Raw genomic sequence first — 5,472 nt, 5'->3', positions numbered from 1 at the left:
AAGAAATAATGAAGAACAATATAGTACACAAGAAAGTCACGTAATATAATGTCGTACGAGATGACCCTAGACACATTTACTCGTAAGAATTTTCTTTGCTGACGTCATCGTTAACGGGAAATGTTTACATTGACGTCTGAGACATCTAGTTCGGCCGTCTTCGCTCACCGGTTCGGCTAATACAAAGCTCTCTTGTACACGGTGCGATAGTTGGTCACTGATGGTGGAGAAGCAAGAGAAAATAGAAGAAAGGGGATAAAGAGCAATGTTTGTTTTGGTATTTGGAAAAAAAGGACTGAATGAAATTGTCCTTCGACTTGTGTCCGTCTCATTCCTCAACAAATCAACAACAGTTTGTATTGAACGTATACTATGTCGTGATGGAATGCATAGCTATGTAATTACACCTTGTGAGTGAGGAGGAAGGAGGAAAGATAAATAAAGATATATAGAGGGAAATATAGTGAAATAAAGAGCGTAAAAGAGAACAAAAGAGAAGAAGCGAAAGAGATAGATAGAGATAGATGAAGAGTGAAAGAAAGAGCGAGGGGAAGAGACAAAGAGAAAAGGCTTGTAAGAATTAGTTTGTCTCTCTTTCTTTTCTCTTCACCCATTTTTGTGTGATACTTGCCCAGCGTCAGACATTCCAGCTTCCGCCGTAACGCATCATCGGCTACTTTTCTTGCATAAAAAATTCAGTTCTATAATAAGAAAGAAAAAAAAAGTGATTACATATAATTCGACTATCAGTGTAATGACATGTTCCCTGTTGCGTAATTATTCAGCTTCGTACTGTTTTAGGGTGTATACCCTTCCACACTAAACCTCCTTTCTTTAAGAAAATGCTAGTGTATTACTAATGGCTCGAGGCGTCCTTACCGGGGAATGCCAACAGGCACATTTTCGGTTCACAATGCTCCTCTTCCAGCGCGCTGGCCTTTCACTTCCAATTTTGAACTCTTGTATCAGATTTCTCACCGTTGGAAGAAATAAACACCGAGTTATTTATTTCCATTTGTTTTAAACTCAAGTAGGAAATGTTAAATCCTGTTACTTAAATACGATATTGCAGTTTATTTATCGAAGACAACGTCACACGCGATCCCAGGTTATCATGCATATCTCGGTTAGGGAAGATGATATAAGCGCCTAGTATGTTCAAATCGTTACTCGTCATGTGTACTTACAACGAGATTCGAAACCCGATGCATTATATTGGTTGGTGCAAAATCTAATGTCGTTTTTGACATAAAAGCCTTAAGTTTAATCAAAGTCGCTTGTTCCTTCTTTCACCAGTATATTTTCGATTATTGAGAACACGACATGAAGTACATTTGTGTGAAATGTCAAAGAAATCGTCCTAGCTGTTTAGAATTCCATAGTGTAAAACTCACACACAAGACAAAGTTCCTTTTATATAATAGTAGAGTATAGATAGATAGATAGATAGATAGATAGATTTGTATTATAATTAATTATAAAACTATTCTCATCTTGGTCATTGCCTGCATAACGTTTCGGCAGATATAACCTTTCAACTTTTAAGTTTAGACGCAGATCAGTTTAAGTGTAAGGATCAGCTTCCGCAAATAGAATATTTTAACTTAAAGTAACATAATAAAATAAAACCGCTTCAAAAGGCAAACAATAAACACTCCGCTTGTTATATTGTTATATCTAATAAGAGGGACCGACGTGTGATCGTCTAGTTGTTCTGTCTATTTGTTCATATGCCGTTGTGTGTGTGTGTGTGTGTGTGTGTGTGTGTGTATGTGGTGCATGTATTTTTGGATATGCCTTCTGCGTCTTGGATGTTGGTCTATCTGGAATTATCTCGTGTCTTGGAGAGGAGACGGGTAACTGTTTTGGACGAAGATTCATTTCACACCAAGAGAAGGAATTGGTTTTATAGTTTTTATTAACTTTTCCAGATGTCTCGCAGAAGGATGGAAAGTGAATCTCTGGCTTGCGTGGTTTACTCTTTTCTCATTTCTACACACGTCAGCGTCCCCCCAGTGAAGGGGAGGAGACGACTGTTAAGCCGTCCGTTTCCTTCTAAGTCGAAACGCAATCTCCTCGATTCAGCCAACCTGATCACCTGACTCACACGCAATCCGATCAGACCATGACTTTTGGTTAACGTGTCTACAATATAATTTACACACCTCTCTCTCTTTCTCTCGATCCATTCTGTAACACACTTCCAAATACTTAATTAATGTTTAGGTGAATAGCCGCTAGAAAATAAACAGTTGCTACATTTGGATTTTGACTGGAAAATGTATATTTGCACAGAGTAGAACGCCATTCGTTTCTCTATAACCGAAAAGAGTAGAGTAAAATGATCGCCTACATTGGAGGGCGATCAGAAGGTTACCTTGGCATTGCTTAGTACAACGAGGTTTTGAGACCAGAGCTGTTTATATCGCTTATATTTTTCGGACTAATGTTCTTATCTTGAATGTTATTTTTACAACATTTCGGTCGATTACCCTCTGACCTTCTTCAGGCGTATATTGTCGAAATAATACATTTTTCTCCCGAACTAATAATCGCTGCTGTCGAACTCGGAAATCTGCGCGGAATTTCGAACGGAACACTTTATTTAATCCACGGGAGGAAGCATGTAGTGAGTTCGACAAAAGGATTATTGGATTCAACAAAAGACACATGAAGAAGGCCAGAGGTTACATCGACCAAAACGTTGTGAAAATAACACTCAAATCGAGAACAGTTGTCTAAATAATCCGAAATAATAATACGAATAATTAATCTTCATTTCAAAGATTCAAAGCAGAGTGCTACGAATCCCCCCTTGCATTAATCGACTAACCATTTATCCACACATTATAATGCTGAATGTTTCGTAAGAAGGTATAACGTTTCCTTTTTTCTGTTTAGTATTATTCGCCCGTCTGACAGCGTATTAGTCAACCGGGATCATAATGCCAATACAAACCAACAAACGTGTATATATGAGAATAAACTACTTTTATATTTAATGGTGGCCGAAATAGCTTGTACTTTTTCTTGGTCTCACTTGAACGCCAGCCAGTTTAATGATAATAGAAATTAGTATGTAATGCAAAAAATAAGCACAAATTTAACCATATTAAACTATCAATTTGGCCTAGTGATAATGTTTTTTTTAATGCAAATACAAACCAACAAACGTGTATATATGAGAATAAACTACTTTTATATTTAATGGTGGCCGAAATAGCTTGTACTCTTTCTTGGTCTCACTTGAACGCCAGCCAGTTTAATGATAATAGAAATTAGTATGTAATGCAAAAAATAAGCACAAATTCAACCATATTAAACTATCAATTTGGCCTAGTGATAATGTTTTTTTTTTTTACGGTAGTTTGGCAGCTCTGCCAAATCCCATTTTGTGCTATTGATCTCACATTTCATGAACGGCATTCTACCAAAGGAAAAAGACTTGTTGTTTTGTGGAATAGTTTTGCTTTGAATAGATAGCATGTATAGATGTTCAATCTTCTAGTATTCGTCATTATTCCTCTGACAAACTATCGATCTCATGAAACCTTACGTTCGAGCTGTTTTAGCCTTGATAACTGGTTCGAATCGAATCACCGAAAATGTCATAATTTTCTGTGATATCAATAAAATGCGTACCGGTGAGTAAGTAGTTTTCTATCACGGTAGAGAGGGCTCACCTGCTTCGTAGCAGCCTTGACAATGCTCTCAATTTATCTATCCAGTTCATGTTCCTTGTAATCGTTAGGCCGAGGGGTTTAAGGGAAGTACTTTCGGGTAATGTGTTATTGACCATTGCTATTGGTGGTAGAGAAGGTTTCTTGTAATTATTAAAGGACACAAGCTTAGTCTTGGCAGCATTGAATGTGACCATCCATTTTTGTCCCATACAACTACAGATTGGAGGTCATCCTCTAGTGTTTCTGCCATTTCCTTAGATATGTGTTCATTTGTTTTCTCTCGTGCTTGTTATAGAGAATGGGGTCATCAGCAAATATACCCATCTCAGAAACAATTTTATCGGCGAGGTCATTTATGGACATCAGGAATAATAAAGGTCCAAGGATAGACCCGTGAGGTACTCCCGGATTTATATCATATCGTTTAGATGTACGACCGTCGAGGACAACCTGGATTTTTCTCTTACTTAAGAAGGATTTAATTACATCATGGATTCTTCCAGTCCTATCATATGATCTAATTTCCCTTAGAAGACCATCGTGTCATACCCCGTCAACATACATAGATATATAATAATTTAATTCAAGAGGTTAATATGTAATAACATTATAATGTCAAATGTGGGCATTCTTGCATGCTTTGGAGTCAACCGTGTTGATGAGTGATGGTATTTTGGAATGTAAAAATATTCAAATTGATTCGAAGGACAAAGGACAAATGATCTCATACTCGGAGTTGAATGCTGAAGTCCAGGTGACACGTAACGGATATCTTATAAGTGAGCAATAAATCCCGGACTGCTTTATTCTGACAAACGGTTTTGAAAAGAACGATTTTTTTAAAAAGAAATATAAAAATGTAAATGGAAAGGTATTGATGTTTCGTAAGATATTTAATAGCGCGTAGTTTTTGTAAAACTTCTTTTCAATTGAACGGGAAAAATATTTATTATTTCCTACCTAGCATTGCCCGTATGTAGATTTTTTTATGAAAAGAAAATTGCTAACATTTTTTTTTAAATTTTAAATAGATGTTTTCTGAAATACTGAAAATGGATTTTATTTTTACAATTCCCTTTTACGTACATTATTAAATTCAGAATACCTGCTTAACAAGTTAAAACAAAACTTTAGTATCTGTCCAAGATAAATATAACAAGATAGATAACCGAGGCAATTCTAATTTTGTTTCCAATGAAGAAGGCATGTTGGTGGGAGCTATTGTTTTCTATACTAAATATATCGACATGGAGAGACAGATAAATGTCGACACATATAAAAATGTCAAGGAAATCGTTATTTTATTTGCCACAAATATGTTTAGATGTTTATATGTAAGAAAAAATCATTGTCTTTTACTTGTGAACCATGCAAATTTTTAGTTCCCAAAAATTGTACAATGATACCACTTGCCATTTATCAAATAAAGAAATATGAATATTCATATGTTAGCTATTAAGCGTATACCATGATAGCAAAGAACTAGTGAAGATATATATTTGCTACCACATGACGGGCGTATTGTTTAACCATAAAAATTGATATTAGATATTTTAGGTGTTTTTTAAAAGATAATATGGTAATGAAAGCAATGTAACCCTTATTTTTGCCAAGATTAAAGTCTTGTTTTTACACATTAATAACAAATGTTTTAAAGTAGTACGTCCCCAAGTACGAAAGGGTGAATGCGGTATTATGCTGGAATAAGATACTAACTAAGTGAAACTTTTTGTTTAGTTCTGGAGTGACAAGCATGACCAAACGACTCCCATTTTCCCCCCTTTTGCGT

This window comes from Euprymna scolopes, chromosome 12 (genome assembly GCF_053919585.1).
Source record: "Euprymna scolopes isolate OS-2025 chromosome 12, ASM5391958v1, whole genome shotgun sequence".
Lineage (NCBI taxonomy): Eukaryota > Metazoa > Mollusca > Cephalopoda > Sepiida > Sepiolidae > Euprymna > Euprymna scolopes.
The sequence above is the reverse complement of the archived record's forward strand: the minus strand, read 5'-3'. Positions refer to the sequence as shown.